At 34.5% G+C, this 25,770-nt stretch overlaps 1 long non-coding RNA gene across 1 annotated transcript; it reads right to left on the reverse strand.

Annotated features, from left to right (window-relative positions):
* Positions 1 to 3,085: 3,085 nt before the first annotated feature.
* Positions 3,086 to 4,652, reverse strand: LOC110662422 (uncharacterized). The gene is made up of 3 exons (XR_009151518.1): positions 3,834 to 4,652; positions 3,691 to 3,744; positions 3,086 to 3,375 (listed from the first exon to the last, which is right to left on the reverse strand). It is a non-coding gene; the product is annotated as an uncharacterized LOC110662422 (long non-coding RNA).
* Positions 4,653 to 25,770: the final 21,118 nt, after the last annotated feature.

The following is a 25,770-nucleotide window of genomic DNA, read 5'->3' on the forward strand; positions in this document are numbered from 1 at the left end:
ATTTCATTTGTTATTATTTTTTCTTTTGTCTTATAAGGCTAAATTGTCCCTAAAAATTCTAATAATAAAAATTAGAGTTTTATTACATCTTGCTTATGTCACTTGAATGATGTCATAAAGTTTATTTTAATTTCTTTTCTTTTCCTTTTATTTTTTCATAACTTCTTCAATTTAATTATATATTTTACAATCTTAATTTCTCACATTTTATTGGACAGTTAGGTCATGAGTCACCTCTAGGGGTAAATTGGCCAATTTGCCCGTCGTCGGTCTGATCTGGTTTACCAATAATACTGTATTTCTTTCGAAACCCTGACCTAATTATTTGATCAGGTTCTCTACCTTTTTCTGTGATTTTCACATTTCCCCTAGCTTCGTAATTTTTCCTAGGACTGCGGTGTCACAATGCCCCATACGAAATTAGGGTTTTGATTGATCTCGCAGTCAGTTCCCGGTGTGGTCACTCATCGCTGTGACCTCCAACTCATTTAACTTTTTATGCTCTGTTTTTCTTATTTAAACTTGACCTTCTGGTAATCACTATTTATTTTTATCTATAACTTTTCTGGATGTCACAGATATAACTCTAGACATCTTGACTGTCCAGGCAGACATCAGGCGCCAAAACAGTAGACTATACAGGAATGTCCAATGTGAGGGCGTTACAATACCATTAGTGGTAATTATTCATGTTGGTGCTATATATTATTTTTATAAGTAGCAAAATTACTGTTGCTGTAAAATTTTTAGTGCTAATTTCAACATTTGTTGTATTGTCTACTTAATGTATTTAAATACAAAATTGTCATGGAAGACTTTATTTATAGTTTTTTTTCCCTATTTAATAAAAATTCACTTTTTCTTATATATGGTAATATTTTCTCTTATTTTTTTCTATTTAATAAAAGTTATGAGAATTTTTTTGTTTTTTATTAAATACAATAAAGGTTAGTCTCTTTTCCCCCTCGTTTGAACATATTCCCTGTGGAAGTTTTAGTTGATTACTCTGAAATTGAACTCTTATTTTATTTTATTTTTTTAGCAAAATATATTTTAGTACCCTATATTTTAGCTTTTTTAGTATTGAGTATATGTACTTTATTTTGTGTCAATTAAGAACATAAACTTTAACTTTATTTTCACTGTAAGGACAATATGTATAACTTTGTTAATTTGTCCTTGTCCTACGTGGATGCTGATATGGCATAGATGTAATATATATTTTTTTTAATATCAACATGGCATGTGTGCCCATTAAAAAAATGTCAAAAAAAATCCCTACAATCCCCAAATTCATATCGCATTATTTGCCCTAAACCAATTACAGTGCTCTCACCAAATTCATCGTCTTTGGCTCTACAGTCATCACCAATGATGAGTTCGTCAACAGCATTGCATGTGTCATCATTGTCCTCATTAATAGCCTTGCATGAGTTCACCAATGGATGATGTGAAATGTTTCTATGGTCTTGGAAGTCCAATAAGGATCTCATGGACAGATGACAACATGGGTAGGAGATAGCATAATCGTGGAAAATTTCCAGGTAAAGATAGGTGTAATTTCTTTGAGTGGGTTGACTTGAAGGAAAATCCAAGAGGGCCAGAGGTGATTTTAGGTCTCATGAAGAGAATACACAGTTGTGAGAATGAAATTGCAAATTGTAAAGTGAAAGAAGTAGAATTGGAAATGGAATTGGCCCAAACTAAAGAGAATACAAGGCATTTGAAGTCCTCTGTGATTACTGCTAGGAAGATTTGATAGAGGTGCATATGAAGATGAATCAAGTTGAAAAGGACAAAGGGAAGCTATTGTACAGTAATGTCTGTACATTTCTTTTCGTCATATTAGTTGTTTTTTTTATTGTTAATTACTTATGGAGAAAGGAATGTAAATGGCAAGAGGCGTTTGCCATGAGGTTTAGTATTTAAGGATGAATGTTGTAATTGTAATGGGCTAGTGCTTTTTGGATATATGAAATGTTTTTTAAAATATCTAAATGGCAATTGCGGTTGTTTGTGAAGGGTTTAGGCAATTTTTTTTAATTAGTTATGGAATGTGTTTACAGTACTATGAAAATTGGAGAAAAAAAATTAAATAATGATAAAATTATGTTTTTCTTAACCTAAAAAGTGATTTCAGTGGCTACAAAATTGGTGAAATTAGTGTTAACCTCATTTATTTTTCTTCCATTATGTGAGAAAGAGATTAACAAAAAAGAGGAAAAAAGAAGCAATTCGTAGCCAATTTGAAGGGAGAAGTTTTGGCAGGATCATTCCCTCCAAGCATGTAGTTCATGCACTTGACTCACTTTTTAGGTTAAAATTAGACAATAATTTGTGAAGCAAATTCTGCAGCAGTTATACATGCAAATTCTACACTAGTTATGCTGGAAATTCGGCAACACGTATGCAGCAAATTCTGCACTGATGTTGCTGCAAATTCTGCAGTAATTTTTACTCAAATTCTGCTGTCATTCCTACACAATTCTGCTGCAATTTCTGTACAAATTCTGCATTAATGCTGAAAATTTTGCTCTAATTATACATACAAATTCCACACTAGTTATGCTGGAAATTTTACAGCAGTTATGCAGCAAATTCTGCACTAATTCTGCTACAAATTCTACAGCAATTATTGTTCAAATTTTGCTGCAATTCCTGCACAATCTGCTGTAATTCCTGCACAATTCTATTGCAATTCCTGCTCAAATTCTGCTGCAATATTTGGACTAATTTCATTGCAATTCCTGCTCAAATTCTGGTGCAATTCATGCGCTAATTTTATTGCAATTCTTGCTTAAATTTTGCTACAAGTTCCGTAGCAATTCCTGCTCAAATTCTGCTGCATATTTTATTGCAAAATTTGCAACAATTCTGCAGCTAATCATGGAGAAACCATATTCCAAACTATAGAAAAAAATATGAAAATACCAAATACTAAATTCTACATATACCAATTTTTGTACAAACCACATTTTGCAATAACAATTTAATCACAAATAACAAATTTCATTTAATGACATATTTCATTAATATTGGTGTGGAATAACATCATAGACCTATACAAAATGACAAAAAATCCCCTGATATGAGATCAACTTGGAGAATACATATCTACAGCCCTATACAAAATAACACCATTGCTATGAATAGAAGATTTTTGCAGTTACAATATGATGCCTGCATTCACGGTTACAAAGCTGAGACTAAATACCATAACCACTTCCACTTGTCAAAATACATAAGAATTTCCATTTACAAATCCATCACCACATGCAATACTCAAAATACAAAAGTTCAAATCATTCTTCTTTAGTTTGTTGAAGGGTGACCATCTTTAGTTTGTCTTGGACTTTTGAATGGCTGTGTCTTCTTCTATGAACACAAAGTTACCATTTTTCACATCAGTGATTTGAAAATGAAAGTTTGAAAAAATACATTTATATTGAGTTGTTTAAGTTATCACACTACTCTTGCTATCATCTTGGCCCTTGTGAGCCTAACTTGTTGGGAGGTGATTGGCAATGCACTGGGTATTGGCTGTGACGCACTGCCCATCATGTTCCCTGTGGTTCTTTTTCTTGAAAAGTTTTCAAATGCCTACCAAAAAAATGTAATGAGATATGAAAAATGCTTTAAAGAGACTTTATCATGTCTAAATTATGCTTTTTTTGGTTATGTGGCAAATACCTCAGATCTTGGAGTTGGCTGTGAGCTTGGAGCTTACTTATATTGCCTTTCACCCTGTAAGTGTAAGCAACATATGTTAGTAAAATCTAATAAATATTCAAGTATAAAGACAATAATACCCAATATTATAAAAGTGATATTACCTGACTATTGGAAAAACCATGCAAACCCTTAGATTGTTTACTTTTCCTTACTCTCCTTTATCCAGGTGTTTCACCTATCCAGTAGCAGTGCAACCCCTTACAATGTGTCCTTCTTTTCCACAATTACCACAAGTCCTTTTAGTCCCTGCCCTAAAAACCCTGAATGGGTTTCTTACTTCGTCAGGCTATCTAATTCTCTTCTTTCTGGGTTTTCGTACTGTTTTCCTTACAATTGGAGGATATATGTCATTCAATTTTGTTCTTTCCCATTCCTCTTTACTTGGCACAGGATATCTAACATGTTTGTAAACTGCCAAGCAAGTATACTTAAGATAATAACTATGCCCATAATCGTCTGGCTTCTCCTCGTTAGCATGTATTGCAGAAATGCTGTGCTTACATGGGATTCTTGACAAATCCCACATTCTACAGCTGCAACTGTGTGAATTGAGGTCAATAACATGTTGAGTGTCATAGAAATTAACTTCGTATTTCCTTTCCCCACAAGGTGTGCAAAAACAATTCCTTGCTTCGTATTTGTTTTTCTCAAGTAAGTCTTGAATGTTAGGACAGATATCACCCTTATACCTCAACATCCCACTATATTTGACATGAAAACATTTCATTAATCTACTTCTTATCCATTCAAGCATGCTCAATATTTGCATGTCCCTAGCAGGCTTGATCAATGAATTAAAGCTCTCATAAATGTTATTCTAAAGTCCATCACATTTTGTGTAGTTGAGAAAAATGCCCTTGCCCAACACATTGGATCTTTATTCAGTAGCCAATCATGAGCATTAACATCAAAATCCTTAATTGCACTTAATGCAGTACTAAAGGATTTCTCTGTCCCAGTACCTGCAGCATACATATCTTTTTGTATTCCAAGCCTCTATATAACTTTTTATAGTTTTCACATAGATGCTTGACACAATGTCTATGCTCCACACCTGGCATCAACTCATTAAAAGCCTCAACCAATCCCTACATAAAATAGAGTATCAAAAATATCAACATAGTTAATATAAATGTAAATGCAAAATTATATTGATAGTTAATATACATACAAAATAGAGCATGTGTCATTCTCATACCTTTGGTTGGTCTAAAATGAATACCCAACCTATTTCAGAAGGATGCCCAAAGTCTTCAAATAGATTGGTTATAAACCACCTCTAAGATTCCTTGCATTCTATATTAACAGTAGCAATAGCAATTGGAAAAAGATTCTCATTTCCATCACTTCCAATAGCACACAAGTGCTTTCTTCCCATTGAGGTCTTCAAGTGACAGCCATCTAAACCAATAATAGGTCTCAAACCAGCTAAAAACCCTTTTTTCTGTGCATTCAACTTGATATGCATATATTGGAAGATAGGGACTAGATTTTTTATGCTACTTTGAGGTTGCTCATTTTCCACTTCTAAACCCACAATAAGTGCGTCACATAACTGTTTATCCATAACATCACACTCAATTTTAATACATGAACTTGGATTACTTGCCCTTATTATGGCAGCATAATCATGAAGTCTAGTGTCTTTCAATTTCTCATCACCTTCAATTATCTTCTTCGTTTTCCTTTTAGCTCTGTAGTGTGCTTGCAGTGACACCTCTGCTCCTACCTCCCTTTGAATCCTCTTTCTCGTTGCAGTGACATCCCAATCATGATTATACCTCAAATCATTTAAATATTTCTCTGCCAAGTATTGAGAGTTCACTAAATTGTTTTCAAAATGCCTAGGATATTCATGCTTATTTTTGAAGCTTTTAATTTGGGATGTGGTACTCCTCCCCATTAAAGAAGCATGCACCCTACACACATACTTATCTTTACATATTACAATAATCCTCTTACTGCTATTCTTCAAATAAATGTAACTAAATCCCCTTCTAAGAGCCCATTCCTTAAATTTCATGCCCTTACATAATTATGGATCATGCATTCCATTTGTTGCATCAAAATCTGGATGCACCTCATTTTCATCATCACTCCCTTGAATGCTATGCAACTCCTCATTATCTTCTGCTACTTCATTGAATTCTGCAAAATCTTCTTTATTCAAATCATTACTTCCACTTTCCCTTGGAATTGATTCAGATTGTTACTTTCTGTCAACATTCATAGTTGAATCACCTACTGGGATATTGATGAAAATGTCATTGTCACTTCCCTCCTTATTGTCCTACAACTAGCTTGCCTCACTACAACAAGAATCAATATCAGATGAAAATTGCTCCCCACACACAAGTTCATATTCACTCCCACTAGAGTCATTAGTCCAAACCTCAGTTTCCTCTTAATGATTTACCCCATCCTTACATCATCAAACACATTTTCTCCTTCCCTTCCATTAATTTCCACTCTCTCTACATTTGTAGCATCTTTTCCCTTTGCAAATGCATTTGAATTGGAATCTACTACAGAAGCACCCATGTCTCTTTTATTTGCATCTAAATTTATCACATCAAAAGCATCAAACAAAGCAATAGGGACCACTACTTCTACTAGGTACACTTCAATGTCTCCCTTCCCTTTGTTATAATCTAACATGTTTGCAACATTTGCATCATTCAACACTTCTTCATAACTTTTTTGGCCCAGATAACCCAGATATCTTAAACCAAATTTGAGCTCCATTTTTGTATCCCAACTCTTTAGGATACCCAAGAATTTCAATCATCGATAGATAATCGATGTCAATATCACTGTAATATGCAATTCTCCTCCCTCATATACCATTTTATCCCTACTCTGCCAATGCCCCCCATGGTAGAATTCCAAAGTAACAATACCAGTCATTTTCCCTTGTCAAATGCATGCATATATTTTAGATACACAATAAGGTATAATTTGTATCTACCAAAACTAAATCAAAATTCATTCACCTTCATATTTAAAACCCATTATGTAAGCGTAAAAGAGAACATATAACAGTTTAATAACTACCTGTAAACACAATCCACAACTAAAACCCGATTACTGCACAACCCCCCTTCGCAACCCAACCCGAATACCATCGCACCCAAATACATACCCAAACCCGACATGCATTTAAGAAAATTGAATAAATAATTTAAAAACATACCTTCACCCTCGTGTAATAGCAAGAATTTTTGAAAGTGAGAGGATTGCCTCCACACTTTGTCCAAAAACACCAAATTTGTGCTCAAATTGTAATACCCTTACAAATAATTGCCCTCATTTTACGATTAATCAAGGAAATCAATGGGTGTAATAAGAAAAATTTTGGAAATTTGATTTAGACATTTAGGAGAGGAGTTGATAGGGTTTAGAGAGAAATTGGTTGCCAACATATATATATATATATATATATATATATATATATATATATATATATATATATATATATATATATATATATATAGGATAAATTTTGACAACTGTCTCTAAACTTATCTAGTTATGGCATTACAGTCCCTCAACTTAAAAATGTAACATAAAATCTTATTAACTTTCAAATTTGCACAGTAAAATTTCTCTAACCTCCAATTACCAGTTTTTCAGTTAGACGTTGACCTGCACAGTTTCAGAATTGAGCTTAGTCAGTATTTCTCTTTTCTCTCTCAAGCCATATTTTTCTCTCTATAGACAGAATAATTTTTTATGCATAAAGAGAATAATTTTACACTTTGTATAAGAGAGGAGAGAGAAATGTTGACTAAGCACCATGCGGGATCTATTCACATCAGTTTCTAACTAAAAAATCAGCAATTGAAAGTCAGAGAGATTTTACTGTACAAAATTTAAAAGTTTAGGGGGTTTTATGTTACATTTTAAAGTTAAAGGACTGTAGTGTTATAACTATATAAATTTAGGTACAGTTATTGAAATTTATCATATATATATATATATATATGCAAGTGGTGGGTCCCACATTACCATGCAGGAAATAAAAATAATAACATTATGCTGTGTCAGCATCCACCTGGGACAAATTAATGTGGTTGCGCATACTCCCCTTACGGTGAAAATAAAGTTAAAGTTTATGTATTTGGCATTAAATAAAGTATATGTCCTCAATGCTAAAAAAGCCAATTACTTTTTTTTTTAACTTTGCATTAAACAGCCCTTAGGCATCAACATACAAAATATTCTGCAAATCTTGTGGACTGGCATTAATCTAGTTACAATTATTATTCCCAAAAAGAATATTTTTTTGCTATGAAATCTATTGCTTTGTTAGTAAACCTCTTTACAAGAGAGAATACTACTAAAGAAAAAGGAGGAACCAGAGCCTTTATAGCTATGACAGAAGTGCTTATTTCCTAACAAGAAAAATATTCAGAAGTATTATTAAATAGTTTATTTTTATTAGTAATTTTATAGTTTAATATTATAAATTTATAAATATTTAGAATAATTAAAAAAATAAATTAGTGGAAGTGAGATTTAGTGTTTAAGGTTGTTTATTAATTTTATTAGAATAAACTAAAAAATTTTTAATGAAGTAATAATACTTATAGAATTAAGAATATATAATTACAATATGATTTTTGGTATAAATAGAATTACCATTAATTCAAAATTTAAGTTACATTAATTATAGTAATATTAGCTATTGAAATTATCTATAGATTTAACAACAGTTAAGTTATTACTAAAAATTATTAGCGACAAATTTGTACAAAACTGCTTCTCATTGCTTAAAGTTTTAGTGATAAATACATTGTCGCTAAAGATAATTAGCCATGAATTGATATGAAATAACGACGGATTTTGTGGCACTATTTATGTTATTTGTGACAAGTAGTCATCTATAGCTATAGATCTATTTTTATTGATATTTTCATAAATAATATAAATTATGAAGGGCATTTTGGACAATACAAATTCTCCGCCCCATTCATACATTTATAAATATATTATGTATATCATATTATATACATATAGGGTTGTGATGCTTCCATTTTTCTTGATTTCACTTCGAGGCAAAAAGCAGAGAAAGCAAAAAAGCATGGGAAACCAAAGGATGGGAGGCTTTGAAATGATAGATGCAGCAAAGGCCAAGAGAGAGAGGCTTACTGCCCAACACAATTTCATCTGCAGATATTATTGCCTTTGCAGCTTGTGATAGATTTCACCTAACCAGTGGCATTTACTATGATTTTTTATTCATAATTCTTTTATGGGTTGGTAATGGAAGTGCATGTGTCTCTTACGCTTTGGAGCATTTTCCACACAAGATCTCAAAAGTTATTTTTATCTGTGCTATAATTGTGTCTTATGGTTAGAGGCCTTTCAATGTGTTTATTGAAGAGATATATTGTTACTGATCTAGGGTGTAACACCCCTATTTGCATAGCCTGTTATATCTTACTATTCCGGTGACCGGTGTCGGTCTGGACAACTGAGGGGATTAGAACCACACTTAAGACAACTAGATAAGCCCTGAACACAAATAATTAGTAATTACTAATTAGTTAAGTATAAATAAGAAAAACAGAACATAAGAAGTTAAACGAGCTGAGAGTCACAGCGATGGGTAACTTTCTCGGGAAGGACTGCGAAGTCGATTTAAACTCAAATTTCGAACTGTAAAATATGACGCTGCGGTCCTTAGGACTATTGCAAACACAGTGGAAAAGAGAAAATCACTAAAAAGAACTATTAAGCCAGTCAAATAATTAGGTCAGGAATCCAGAAGAAATATTGAATTATTTGCAAACTGGGTCAAACCGGCGAGGGCCAATTTGGTCAACTGACCCCGAGAGCTGACTCCTGACCTAACTGTCAAATAAAATCAGAGAAAAGAAAATTTTGGAATTAGAAATTAAATTAAAGAACTAAAGAAAAATAAAGGAAAAAGAAAAAAAAAAGAAAAAGAAGAAAATGAATTATTACCTCACCCTTGTGACATAATGCATGATGCAATAAAAGAATAATTAATTAAATGGAAATTGACTAAGTCAAAAAGCAAGATAAATATACAAAAATTAAAAGAAAAACATTGTCATCTTCCTTCCCAATCTTACCGTCCTCACACTCTCCTTTATCTCTCTCTAGAAACTCCATGGAAGCTCATTTTGAGCTTGATCAAACCCTAAATCCCACCATAGAAATTTAAACTTCCATCATTAAATCTTGAATTCAAGCTTTGATAGAGAACTTGACAACAAAAAGAAGAAGAAAGGAAGAAGTTTTGAAGAGGTGAAAATTCAAAGTGAGGTTAGTAAGCTAAACTTTTAATTTCTAGTTGAATTATTATGTTTAAATGCATGAATGAACTTAGAAGTTAACTTAAAATGAAATGAAAACAACTTTGGAGGATTAATCATGGATTTCGGTCAGCTAGGGTTTGCTAAGGTAATGCATGAATTTGATTGGATTAAAAGTGTAGGCAAGCTTGTATGAATGTGGAGGTGATGTTGATATACTTAGATTTGGTTAAATGTAACAACTAGTGTAGCTAGGGTTTTGGCACCTAGGGTTTGGAAGACAAAAGTGTGAAAATTTGTTAAATGATGTGTTTGACTTTGTTGGAGATGAAAAATGGACATTTGCCAATTGATGTGTGTTGGAAGTGTTAGAATTAGGTTTAGATTCGGATTGGATGTGGGCAGTATGCAGGCAGCATGACCAAGGTCCCTTTTAGGGACCAAAACTAAAAATTTACAAGCCCAATTAGTGTGAGGCCAATTGGAAATGAAACTAGACACAAAATGACACATTTTTCATTTAGGAATTATGCCCAAAAAGTGACCAAAACCTAGTGAACAAATTGACCAAATCCGGACTTAGGCAATTTGACCTGTACAAAAATGACCAAATGAACAGTGTTTGTCCATTTGGCCATAACTTGGGCTAGGCAAGTCTAAATGACCTGAAATTTTACCAGTAGAAAGCTGAGATATAGACCTAAAACTTTCATGAAGAATACAAACCCAAATTATGCCCTTAACTAAGTTATTTAGCCACCCAAATTTAGTGACTTAAAACTGCCAGAACCAGTTTTGGTGCCCAGAAATCTGGGTTAGACCAATCCGGCAGCCATAATTTAAATGGCTATAACTTGAGCTACAAAACTCCAATTGGAGTGATTCAAAAAGGAGAATAAAGTTAAGACAATAAGGAACAATTTCTATGAAGAAAACTTAGCCAAATTCTAACAGTAAAATGATTAATGAAACAGTGCAACATAAGACACCAAAATTGAAAATTTGCAATTTTGCCTAAAAGACCTAAGTTTTGAGAAAACAACCAAAACCAACAAAATTGGTAACCAAAATGTGGTATGTGAGTATAGTTGGAGTTTCCATACCTTTTAAGTATAAGAAAGTCAATATTTTGACTTGAATAGTACCATGAATAGTAACCACAACATGAAAATTTACAAGAATGTAAGTTTAAACATATTGGAATTAGTTATGGGAATTATTATGAAGCAAAGATACTGAGACACTATAAATTTTGTGTTTCAGCTGAAAAAGACTCGAAAGGTTTGAGAGACTGAGTTAAGGCCTAGAGGCGACTCACGTCAGGTTTGTGCACAATAAACCTTATTTGATCATTTTGTCATTGAAAAATTGATTTAGTATGATTTATGAGAATTTGATGTTAATCATGAATTGTGTTGCCACCTTGTGAATGAAATTATGACTTTGGAAATTTATTGGATTTCTCATGAATTATTTGAATAAAATGTTGAAATTGATTTTTGATTCACACTTAACGTGACAGTGCCTTATTATTCATCCTTCATTTATGGGGTGAGATCGATTATTTTCCTCCCTCTCTGGTTTACCAGTTGAGGTTGTAGATCGGATGAGTATTCATTAGCTAGCTAGCCACCTCCCTCATTGATTTCGATTAGTGGGGTTGTAGATCGCTTTGTCGTGGTGTATAACATGGCATTGATTGGAAATTTTGTGTCATGGCTTAAGTTTTGCATGAATTGGCAATACTATGTGTATTAAATTGTTTGACGAAAATTGTGCTATAATGAGTTTTGATGATTTGTGTAGTATTTAAATTGTGATTTATCAATGAATGTTTTATGTGATGTATTTCAAATTTTTATTGTGCACCACTGAGTATTTTTTATACTCAGTGATAGCTTATTTTGCTGTCGCAGATAGGAGCAAGGAAAAAGCAGCAGAGTGAGCTGCTGTACTGGAAAAGCCTTCGCTGATTTTGTACGGGTATTATTTTATATCAAATGTAATTTAGTTTGATGTAAATAAATATTGTTCATATATATTAATGTAAAGTTGAGCAGTTGTATTTATAAATTGTAATAAGATTATTTTTGGATTTTATATCTGTAAATTAAACTTGTGAATGTAAATTAGCTTTATTGAATGCAATGTTGATGGAATTATTTTGAAATGGTTTGATCTGAGAATTTTGAGTTGAATTGAAATTATTTAGAGGTTGGGAGTTGTGGAAATTTATTGGAAGTGTTTTTCTCAGGTATTTGAAGAACTGTTTTCTCAAAATACAGATGACACTCTGTCGAAATTTTTATAAAATTTGCGAAAAAATAAAATGAGACAAAAATTTTAAGTGGTTTTAAAACTTCGAATAAATGATTTTAATTCCTACTAAAATGCTTACCACTTCCAAAATGTAAGAAAATGGTTTTAAAATCCATTGTAGAATACTTAATGAGTTATCGGTAGGTAAACTTTGGTAGTTCATTAGGTATTCTACGGGATCATGTCATGCCTAACAGAGGGGTGAGGTGTGACATGTTTTAGTGGTATCAGAGCATGGTTTTTCAATAAATTTTAACTATGTGTATGAATATTTCTTTGATAAGTACAACTGCTCAAGTGTCTTTAATTGATACATATGACATATTTACATCATGAATATGCACTAACGGAGGTCAACCTCCTTGTGTTTGATCTCAGGAAGTAGAAATTTTTGAGAAATGGAATGGAAGAGGGAGATCATTCTGTGAAACAATCTGTTGAGGCTGAGGTTCAAGGGGAAGCCCCAGCACTCCAAAACGTGAGTGAGTCAGACACTCCAGCTCCTACTCGACCGCGATTTCTGCTTTCGGTTGCCTGAAGATGGCTGCGTTTTTCCAATAAATGGTGGGAAATATGCTACCTCAAGCTCAAATGCAAGCACCTACAACACAACCACAGCCCTCGGCTCAGCAATATGAAAAATTAATGAAATTTGGGGCCACCGAGTTTAAGGGTACTGTGGATCCATTGGAGGCTGAACAGTGGTTAGAAAGAATGGAAAGGGTTTTCAGAAAACTACAGTGTGCCGAAGAATTAAAATTTGAATACTCAGTATCTCTTCTGCAAGGGGATGCATATGAATGGTGGAAGACCATCCCCCACAGCCTAGTTGAGCCACCTGTGCTGACATGGATAGACTTCCTGAGGGAATTCAGGCAGAAATGGGTTCCTGATGCGTATGTAGATATGAAATTGCAAGAATTCTTAAGTCTGAAGCAAGGGGACAGAACAATAGCGGAGTATGAGCGGGACTTTTCAAGGGTAAGCCATTATGCTGGAAGCTTAGTCTACACTCCCAGAGACAGATGTAAGAGGTTTGAGGCTGGGTTGAGGCCTAGCTTAAGAATGCAAGTTGTGGGATTCAGACACCAGAATTTCTCTGAGCTGATTTCATAGGCCCTGGAACTGGAAAGGATAGAATCAGAAGGGGCAGTGAAGAAGGGTACACTAGAGAAAGAGAAGACTGAAAAGACTACTGGACAAGCACCTGAAAGTGGTTCAGGGAAGAGAAAATAGTCTGGAGGATCTAGCTCTCGCAGATCTGGCAGAGGTAGATTCTCTGGCCAAAGACCACCTCGGTCTGGTCAGCAGACCCAACAAGCATCCTGAGGAGCTCTATCAGTACGGCAGTGTGAAACTTGTGGTAGAACACACGGTGGGGTTTGTTTCAAGGCCACAGGTGCATGTTTTAACTGTGGAGGGAGCAGACATTTCGCCAAGGATTGTACTAGTCTGCGCTGATCTGGACCTTCTGCTACATCTGAGGGATCAGCCTAAGTCTCTGCACCTAGAGGGTCACAGCCAGCTGGTAGAGGTAGAGGCAGAGGTAGGGGTCCTAGTAACACTCCTGGAAGTTAAAGTACTGTTAACCAGCCAGTACCCAGTGGCACACCAGTCAGAGTGTATACAATGCATCAGAGGGAGGAGGCTGAAATGTTAGACGTAGTAGCTGGTATTTCTCCATCATTGACCAAGATGCATATGTGTTGTTTGATCCTGGCTCCACACATTCATATGTCAGTGCTAGAGTGATATGTTTTACTGGTATTCAGTGTGTACCAATGGACTATGATATGCTAGTAACTAGTCCATTAGGCCAGGAGGTCAGGGTAACTATATAGGGATTGTCATTTGGTGATCCAAGGACACACTTTTTTGTCTAATTTGATTGAAATGCCCTTCAGAGATTATGACATTATCCTGGGCATGGATTGGTTAGCCAGGCATCATGCCATGATTGATCAGGCGAAAAGATCACTTTTGGTCTCCCTCAGTATGGTGATGTAGTAATACATGGGGAGAGGCAGTTATTGCTGTCAAACATCATTTCAGCTGCACTAGCCAGAAAAATGATTAGGAAGGGGTGTGAGGCATACTTGGCACATGTGATAGACACCCAAGTGGGTAGTCCAGCATTGAGGGACATCCCTATGGTATGTGAATTTTCGGATGTATTTCCTGATGAATTGCCAGGATTACCTCCAGAAAGAGAAGTGCAGTTTGATATTGATGTTATGCCTGGCGTGGACCCAATCTCCATAACGCCATACAGAATGGCACCAACAGAACTAAAAGAATTGAAAGTGTAGTTGCAAGAGCTGCTTGACAAGGGCTTTATCCGCCCTAGTGTGTCATCTTGGGGAGCGCCAGTGTTGTTTGTAAAGAAGAAGGATGGCACTCTCCAGTTATGCATTAACTATCGGTAATTGAATAAGGTGACAATAAAGAGCAGATACCCATTGCCCCGCATTGATGACTTGTTTGATCAGTTGAGGGGTGCAGCTGTGTTCTCCAAAATTGACCTGAGATCAGGTTATTATCAGCTGAAAGTACAAGAGCAGAGTATTTCTAAAACTGCCTTTAGAACCCGCTATGGCCATTATGAGTTCTTGGTCATGCCATTCGGGTTAACTAATACTCCGGCTACTTTTATGGATCTGATGAACACTATCTTCAGACCATACCTCGACCAGTTTGTAGTTGTGTTTATAGATGATATATTGGTTTATTCGAGGAATGCAGAAGAGCATGATAGACATCTGCGCATTGTACTGCAAACTTTGAGGGAGAAATAGCTATATGCCAAATTGTCGAAGTGTGAATTTTGGCTGAAAGAAATATCTTTCTTGGGACATGTAGTATCGATAGAGGGCATCAAGGTAGATCTAAGTAAGATAGAAGCTGTCCTTAATTGTAGGCCACCCAGAAATATCATGGAGATTCGCAGTTTTCTGGGTTTAGCTGGATACTACCATAGATTTGTGAAGGGATTCTCCATGTTGGCATCTCCATTGACCAAGCTGCTTAGGAAAGATGTGAAATTTCAGTGGACGGATAAATGCCAGCAGAGTTTTGATGAATTGAAGAGGTGTTTGACTGAGGCTCCAGTCCTGACTTTACCTACACCGGGTAAAAAATATATAGTTTACAGCGATGCTTCTCACAATGGGTTAGGCTGTGTACTGATGCAAGATTGAAATATCATTGCCTATGCATCACGCCAGCTAAAACTGCATGAGAAGAACTATCCGACACATGACTTGGAGCTTACAGCTATAGTATTTGCTCTTAAGATCTGGAGACACTATTTGTATGGGGAGAAATGCTACATCTACACAGATCATAAAAGTTTGAAGTATTTGAGCACTTAGAAAGAGTTGAATTTGAGACAGAGGAGATGGTTAGAGTTGATAAAAGACTATGATTGTCTGATAGACTATTAGCCAGGGAAAGCTAATGTGGTGGCTGACGCCTTAAGTCGCAAGACTATGGCAAGTCTTCAGGTTACCCCTTTGTCTATGGTACATGAGTTGAGATCATTACATGCCAGCTTAGAGATTAATGACGTGGGGCAGACAGCAGTTGCATGACATGTACAGCCAGTGTTGACTGATCAGATCTGAATGGCTGCTCAGAATGATCAGAAGTATCAGTGGCTGTTGGAAGAAGTCCGGCAGGGCAAGAAACTAGAATTCTCAATTAGAGATGATGGTCTACTGCTACACCAGGGTAGAATGTGTGTTCCTAATAATATTGATTTGAGGCAAATAATTTTAAAGGAAGCACATGAGTCTCCTTTTGCCATGCACCCTAGTGGCACAAAAATGTATAAAGGGCTAAAGGAGCATTACTGGTGAATGGGTATGAAAAGAAATGTAGCAGAGTTTGTTTCCAAATGCCTAACTTGTCAGCAAGCGAAGGCAGAGCATCAAGTACCCGCTGGGTTGTTATATCCACTATCAGTACCAGAATGGAACTGGGAGATAATAATAATGGATTTTGTGATGGGACTTCCGAGGACACAGAAGAGTCATGATGCAGTATGGGTCATTATTGATAGACTGACCAAGTCTGCTCATTTTCTGCCAGTTCAGATGGACTACAGTTTAGAAAGATTGGCCAAGTTGTACATTGATGAGATTGTGAGACTACATAGAGTGCCAGTATCCATCGTATCAGACAGAGATCCTAGGTTCACTTATAGATTCTAGGGTAGTCTTTAGAGAGCCTTAAGAACTAGATTGAACTTCAGTACGGCATTCCACCCATAGACCGATGGCCAGTTTGAGAGGGTAAGTCAGATCTTGGAGGACATGCTACGGACTTGTGTGATTGAGTTTGAGGGTAGTTGGGATACACACTTGCCTTTGATTGAGTTTGTTTACAACAACAACTACCAATCAAGCATTGGGATGCCTCCATATGAAGCTTTGTATGGCAGAAAATGCAGAACTCCCCTGTGGTGGGATGAAGTAGGTGAAAGAAAGATGATTGGGCTAGAAATTGTTCAGCAGACTGAGGAGAAGATCAGGATGATTAGAGATCGACTCAAGGCTGCATCAGACCGTCAGAAGTCCTATATTGATTTGAAGAGAAGGAATATTTAGTATACAGTGGGTGAGAAAGTATTCCTCAAGGTTTCTCCTTGGAAGAAAATTATGAGATTCGTCAGAAAGGGGAAACTGAGTCCTCGCTTCATTGGGCCATATGAGGTTCTGGAAAGAGTGGGTCCTTTGGCGTATCGGTTGGCACTACCTCCAGAGTTGGAGAAGGTACATAATGTCTTCCATGTGTCCATGTTGAGGAGGTATCGATTAGACCCATCTCATGTACTACCAGTAAAAGAAATTGAAGTGAATCCAGACCTCACATATGAAGAAGAACCCATAGAGATTCTGGCTTATGAGGTGAAGCAGCTACGGAACAAACAGATATCGTTAGTGAAAGTGCTGTGGAACCATCATTCCGACCAAGAAGCTACTTGGGAACGAGAGGAGGACATGAGAAGACAGCACCCACAGCTGTTTAGAGATTGATACTAGGTAAAATTTCGAGACAAAATTTATTTTAAGGGGTGGAGAATTGTAACACCCCTATTTGCATAGCCTGGTATATCTTACTGTTCCGGTGACCGGTGTCGGTCCGGATAACTGAGAGGATTAGAACCACACTTAAGACAACTAGATAAGCCCTGAACACAAATAATTAGTAATTACCAATTAGTTAAGTATAAATAAGAAAAACAGAATATAAGAAGTTAAACGAGTCGAGAGTCACAGTGATGGGTGACCTTCTCGGGAAGGACCGCGAAGTTGATTTAAACTCAAATTTCGAACTGTAAAATGTGACGCTGCGGTCCTTAAGACTATTGCGAACACAGTGGAAAAGAGCAAATCACGAAAAAGAACTGTTAAGCTAGTCAAATAATTAGGTCAAGGATCCGGAAGAAATATTAAATTATTTACAAATTGGGTCAAACTGGCGAGGGGCAATTTGGTCAATTGACCCCAAGAGCTGACTCCTGACCTAACTGTTAAATAAAATCAGAGAAAAGAAAATTTTGGAATTGGGAATTAAATTAAAGAACTAAAGAAAAATAAAGGAAAAAGAAAAAAAAAAGAAAAAGAAGAAAACGAATTATTACCTCACCCTTGTGACATAATGCATGATGCAATAAAAGAATAATTAATTAAATGGAAATTGACTAAGTCAAAAAGCAAGATAAATATACAAAAATTAAAAGAAAAACATTGTCATCTTCCTTCCCAATCTTGCCGTCCTCACACTCTCCTTCATCTCTCTCTAGAAACTCCATGGAAGCTCATTTTGAGCTTGATCAAACCCTAAATCCCACCATAGAAATTTAAACTTCCATCATTAAATCCTGAATTCAAGCTTTGATAGAGAACTTGACAATAAAAAAAAGAATAAAGGAAGAAGTTTTGAAGAGGTGAAAATTCAAAGTGAGGTTAGTAAGCTAAACTTTTAATTTCTAGTTGAATTATTATGTTTAAATGCATGAATGAACATAGAAGTTAACTTAAAATGAAATGAAAACAACTTTGGAGGATTAATCATGGATTTCGGTTAGCTAGGGTTTGCTATGGTAATGCATGAATTTGATTGGATTAAAAGTGTAGGCAAGCTTGTATGAATGTGGAGGTGATGTTGATAATGCTTAGATTTGGTTAAACGTAACGACTAGTGTAGCTAGGGTTTTGCCACCTAGGGTTTGGAAGACAAAAGTGTGAAAATTTGTTAAATGATGTGTTTGACTTTGTTGGAGATGAAAAATGGTCATTTGTGACCAATTGATATGTGTTGGAAGTGTTAGAATTAGGTTTAGATTCGAATTGGATGTGGGCAGTATGCAGGTAGCATGACCAAGGTCCATTTTAGGGACAAAAACTGAAAATTTACAAGCCCAATTAGTGTGAGGCCAATTGGGAATGAAACTAGACACAAAATGACACATTTTTCATGTAGGAATCATGCCCAAAAAGTGACCAAAACCTAGTGAACAAATTGACCAAATCCGGACTTAGGCAATTTTACCTGTACAAAAATGACCAAATAAACAGTGTTTGTTCATTTGGCCATAACTTGGGCAAGGCAGGTCTAAATGACCTAAAATTTTACCAGTAGAAAGCTGAGATATAAACCTAAAACTTTCATGAAGAATACAAACCCAAATTATGCCCTTAACCAAGTTATTTAGCCACCCAAAGTTGGTGACTTAAAACTGTCAGAACCAGTTTTGGTGCCCAGAAATCTGGGTTATACTAATTCGGCAGCCATGATTCAAATGGCTATAACTTGAGCTACAAAACTCCAATTGGAGTGATTCAAAAAGGAGAATAAAATTAAGACAATAAGGAACAATTTCTATGAAGAAAACTTAGCAAAATTCTAACAGAAAAATGATCAATGGAACAGTGCAACATAAAACAGCAAAACTGAAAATTTGCAATTTTGCCTAAAAGACCTAAGTTTTGAGAAAACAACCAAAATCCAACAAAATTAGTGACCAAAATGTGGTATGTGAGTATAGTTGGAGTTCCCATACCTTTTAAGTATAAGAAAGTCAATATTTTGACTTGAATAGTACCATGAATTGTAACCACAATACGAAAATTTGCAAGAATATAAGTTTAAACATATTAGAATTAGTTATGGGAATTATTATGAAGCAAAGATATTGAGACACTATAAATTTTGTATTTCAGCTGAAAAAGACCCGGAAGGTCTGAGAGACTGAGTCAAAGCCTAGAGGCGACTCACGTCAGGTTTGTGCACAATAAACCTTATTTGAGCATTTTGTCATTGAAAAATTGATTTAGTATGATTTATGAAAATTTAATGTTAATCATGAATTGTGTTGCCACCTTGTGAATAAAATTATGACTTTGAAAATTTATTGGATTTCTCATGAATTATTTGAATAAAATGTTGAAATTGATTTTTGATTCACACTTAGCGTGAAAGTGCCTTATTATTCCTCCTCCATTTATGGGGTGAGATCGATTATTTTCCTCTCTCTCTGGTTTACCAGTTGAGGTTGTAGATCGGATGAGTACTCATTAGCTAGCTAGCCACCTCCCTCATTGATTTCGATTAGTGGGGTTGTAGATCACTTTGTCGTGGTGTACAATAAGGCATTGATCTGAAATTTTGTGTCATGGCTTAAGTTGTGTATGAATTGGCAACACTATGTGTATTAAAATGTTTGACCAAAATTGTGCTATAATGAGTTTTGATGATTTGTGTAGTATTTAAATTGTGATTTATCAATGAATGTTTTATGTGATGTATTTCAAATTTTTATTGTGCACTACTGAGTATTTTTTATACTCAGCGATAGCTTATTTTGCTGTCGCAGATAGGAGCAAGGAAAAAGCAGCAGAGTGAGCTGCTGTACTGGAAAAGCCTTCGCTGATTTTGTGCGGGTATTATTTTATACCCAATGTAATTTAGTTTGATGTAAATAAATATTGTTCATATATATTAATGTAAAGTTGAGCAGTTGTATTTATAAATTGTAATAAGATTATTTTTGGATTTTATATCTGTAAATTAAACTTGTGAATGTAAATTAGCTTTATTGAATGCAATGTTGATGGAATTATTTTGAAATGGTTTGATCTGAGAATTTTGAGTTGAATTGAAATTATTTGGAGGTTGGGAGTTGTGGAAATTTATTGGAAGTGTTTTTCTCAGGTATTTGAAGAACTGTTTTCTCAAAATACAGACGACACTCTGTCGAAATTTTTATAAAATTTGCGAAAAAATAAAATGAGACAAAAATTTTAAGTGGTTTTAAAACTTCGAATAAATGATTTTAATTCCTACTAAAATGCTTACCACTTCCAAAATGTAAGAAAATGGTTTTAAAATCCCTTGTAGGATACTTAATGAGTTATCGGTAGATGAAGTTCGGTAGTTCATTAGGTATTCTACGGGATTATGTCATGCCTTACAGAGGGGTGAGGTGTGACATAGGTAGCCCAAAGCACTTGAGGAGAATCTTTCTTGACAAACCTTATGAAAGAACACATTCATAAGCTCGACAGCACATCCAACCAAAAATTATAAGGCAATAGGTCTATGGGTCTTTTTCACTTATATGTCTCTCACTCATCCCATCTTTTTCTGATGTGGGAATGCATATTCCCAACAATCTCCCCCTTAAGTGCGAATTTCTTTTATATTAGGCTTAGTAGGCCTGCTTTCTCTCAAACTGAAGCCTTTTTTCTTAACTCAAGTATTACAGTGTCACCAAGAACCTCAATTACTCCATCAAACCCACTCGAGTATGCACATCTAAGAGCCATGCTAGAGCCATCATGTGTATCGAGAGTCTTTACTCTATCGATCTGCTCTTCTCCAGAAGAGTGCCTTTTTGCTTATAAGGTATACCAGAATCTTTCAACTCTTCCATCCATGTGTCAAACCACCACAGGAATCACTAACCATCATTTTCATTCTCATCTTTGCCAAACCATCTGCTCTGATACCACTTGTTAGTGATCTAGGGAGTCCAAAGCGCTTGAGAAGAATCCTTTTGTATGGGTCTTATGACTCATAGACTCGACACCACATTCAACTCAAAACTTTAAGGTAATGGGCCTATGGATCTTTCCTACTTATATGTCTCTAACTCATCCTATTTTTTTTCGATGTGAGAATTTCACACTTATATATTCACAACACATATTATGCTAGCTAGAAATATATTATATGGTAATTAAACTTGTAATGCGATATTTATATATCTTCTGAATTTAGTCAATTACTTTGCAAATAGTTTGATAAAATTATATTCATTTTTTAAAATGGGTTTGCATAGATATTTTCATGAGATTTTTTGTAGTAATTTTTTTGCTTTATGATTTTAGTGCGGCCAGGGCTAGTTGGTACGGTTCCTTGGCACCAAGTTTGAATAGTGGATACGTTGCAGTTGGTATTCCCACTGTTTAAAAAGTGGGGCTGGTTGTGGTATTTGTTTTTAAGTTTGATTAACTTTATTAATTCTTTATTTTGATTAATTGCTATATTTGATTACTTTTTTTTTTTCAAATTTTTATTTAATTTGATTTGATTTGATTTTGGTCTTGAAAAAAACAAAACTCATTGTAGCAACAAAGTCACTACAGATCTCAATCACAATAACCAAATATATCTTGTTCTCTGCAGCAAGGCCTTCATGGCCATGACAAAGATATTTTTAAAATTTACAAAAATGTAAATAAATTAAAATTTACAAAAATATTAAAACTGGAAAAAACAAGAAGAAATTAAATAAAATTGTTTTCCTAATTCCCTATTTAGAATTTAAAATTTTACAAAAATTTAATTAAATATAATTATTTTTTTTATTAATTCTCTATTTGAAATGAAAGAATCGAGTTCTTTATAACTTTTTAAAAGATTCATTTTCAAAGAAATATAAATCAATTATAATGGTATGAAAATTCATTTAAATTTTTTTTAAATGATTTATTTCAAACAAAGCTAATATAATTATATCTTAACTTAATAAATAATATAAACTTATCTTAAAATAAAATTTAATAATACAAGAGAAAAAAGCATTTATATGAATAAAAAAAAAACGTTAATAGGAAGAAATTAATGCACCTACATATGCTTTAGCGAAGTTGGAGCGGGCTGACTGTTGAAGAGTTGTTCTGTATAGAAGAGTGCCCCGCTTCCATTTTATCTTTGCTCAATATTGATGTTAAATCTGTTTCTTGTTGAATGAAATGGTTTTGATCAACTAGATTGAGTACATATGAGGGATTGAGTATTTGCATGCCATTAATGGTCAATGACAAATGCTAAATAAATATATGCTAGAGAAACTCTCAAAAAAAAAAAAAAAGCAACAATTCATTATAAGCACTATAACCATTGATCATTTAATATGAAAACCCAAAAAAATCACTAGCAATTTCATCATCCTTATTCCTTAAAGATTTACAAAGAAATATTCCAATTCTAGCATTTTCTATCGTCCTTTCATAAAAGATTGATTTTTTTTGTTTTAACCTTCAAGTGTTGATGGGGCATTAGAGAATCAAGTATCAATTCATAGATCTTGACTCTTCTGGTGACTTCCTTATCAGGAAATGTGCCTGTATCAATAAAATTTTGAAATATGCTTGATCTTGTGATTTTCTACACCACTCAATCTCCTATCCAGTTCTCCATACAACTCAGTAACAACTAACTCTTGAATCGTAGAAATGTTCTGTAAACCCTCAGGCAAAAACCCCAACTTAGGACAATACGAAAATTGAAGACACCTCAAACTTGGAAAAGCCCAATTTACAATCTCTGTCGACTCCACTAGATCCCTTGAAGCAATTATCAAAGTTTCCAACTACAGAAATCCACCTGCCTTGCAAAACTCCTTGCCAATGAGCTTTGTATTGTAGGCATCCTAAAGTTCAAAAATGTTTTAATTTGTGAAAAAAAGGAAGAACTGAAAATTGGTTCTCCAAGAGATTAGAAAAACATAGTACTAGAATGGTTAGGTAGAGTTGATTTGCAACAAAGAAAGGGAGAGTTGCCAATGAATGACCAATAAATGACTTTTGAAGTTCAAAGAATGAAAACACTTAAAGAATGCAAAGTTTTCTTTATTGGAGCAAGCTGAAGCCAATAGAGTTGAAAAATTCAAAGTATCTAATCCTGGATGAATGGCATAGCAGCAGGAAAGTTGTATATTTAACTAAAAATTGTTAGAGTAGTTGCTAACACGCGTTTGTTACTCACTAATCAGTTAGCATAACTAATTTTTGATGTAAAGACATTCTATAAATAGTGAGCCAATCAATAAAAAGAAGCATATTTTCAGCTTCCATTTTTCAGTGTTTGTCATTTTGTTATGGTATCAGAGCTGGTTATTTGTTGCGTCTCTGTTATTCATTTTTCTTGCTCAGTTTTCTGATTGCTTCTCGACAAAATAATTTTTCACCATGACAACTACAAATCAAACACCAGATCATTTGACAAATCCTTCGAATCCATACTTTCTTCATCCAAACGAGAATCCAGCACTTGTTGTTGTATCTCCAGTTCTTGCTGGATCCAATTATCATTCATGGTCGAGGGCCATGATTATGGCTCTTCACTCCAAGAATAAAGTCAGATTCATTGATGGATCTCTCAGGAAGCCAATTAGTACAGATCAGATGTTTGCAGTGTCACACCTTACCCCTCTGTAAGGCATAACATGATCCCGTAGAATACCTAATGAACTACCGAACTTCACCTACCGATAACTCATTAAGTACCCTACAAGGGATTTTAAAACAATTTTCTTACTTTTGACAAGTGGTGAGCATTTTTTTTATAGGCATTTAAAACATTTGATTAAAAGTAAATCTAGTTAATATTTTTGGTCCATTTTAGTTTTTCGCAAATTTTATAAAAATTTTGACAGAGTTCTGTCTGTATTTTGAGAAACCAGTTCTTCAAATACCTGTAAAAAGCACTTCTAAAAATTTTCTCAACAACTACTTCAATTTCACAATCAAACTCAATTCATTTCAACAACTCCACAATTATTTCAATCAATTTCTCAAGTTCAAAATTCAATAATCCTCAAAATACTCGCAATTCATTTCATTCAAATTAAATAAAATAGTTCCACTCATATTTCGTTAGAAACAAAACAATTTATATTCATCATACTAGAAATTTACATTAAGAAAATCCAAACTAAATTTATTACAACTTTATACAAACTTTGTACAAGCTGCTCAAGACCGATTTTACATGTCCATACAATTACGTGCAATACATACATCAAAATGAATATTTACAGTCAGGGTATAAGTTATACCCGATAACTTCTAGCAGGTAGCTCCCCTGTCCTCAACAGCTCAATCTGCTGCTCCTCTAGTCTCTTTATCTGCGACAGCATGCAAAGCTATCGCTGAGTGGTGAACTCAGTGGTGCACAAACTAATAATTTAAAACTTAATACAAATTATGCTTGACAATTCATAACAAATAGAATTTTAAAATTTCTAAATTCTTTAAAATCCATGACCTTCAGAAATCAACATTTTCATTCATGCAAATTATTCATTTGAATAACATTTTGATCAATTAGTAACTATTTAGTTACATTTCTTTTAAATTCCGAAACAATACAAAAATTTTTGAATCACTGATAAATTATTTATTTCAATCACAATTTATCAAATCATGCATAGTTTAAAGGGCGTTGCCAACAATACACACAGTCGAACCCATGACCCAAAATTCACATAGATGCCGTGTTGTACACCACGACATTTCACATTCTCCCAATAACCGAGGCTAAAAGGGAGAAACAAAGACTAGCTAGTATATATGAGTACTCATTCACATCATTCCCCAACTGGCAAGCCAGAGAGGAAGAAACTCGCCCCATCAAGTGGAGGAGTTATCTCACTAGACAAGCTAATGAGAATTCACAACATATTTTGTCATGTCAACTGTGATTTCAAATCATATTCAAAACAATTTCTATTTACAAAGTGTTTACAAATCAACTTATTTAATTATCATAAATTCATGCTCAAGGTTGGCAACACATCAAACTTAAAATTTGCAATCCTCAAAACAATGCAATAAATCCTTAAATGCATAAGAAAGTTTATATTCAAATTATACAATTTCATTCAATAAGTTAAAATTCTCAACACAACAAAATCATAAATCATACCATAAATTTATTTCAAATCGATTTGGAATTGAAAAATAACAAAAGAGTTAGTTGTGCACAAACCTCAAACGAGTCGTCCCTTAGCCTCGACTCGGTTCCTCGGGTTCCTTCCTGATATTCTTTTCAACTGAAACACACAATTTTACAATGTTTCAGTACTAGAACTTAACATAAATCCAAAATAAATTTAGCTTCATAATTACTTAGCTCTAACGTG

This window comes from Hevea brasiliensis, chromosome 9 (assembly GCF_030052815.1).
Source record: "Hevea brasiliensis isolate MT/VB/25A 57/8 chromosome 9, ASM3005281v1, whole genome shotgun sequence".
Lineage (NCBI taxonomy): Eukaryota > Viridiplantae > Streptophyta > Magnoliopsida > Malpighiales > Euphorbiaceae > Hevea > Hevea brasiliensis.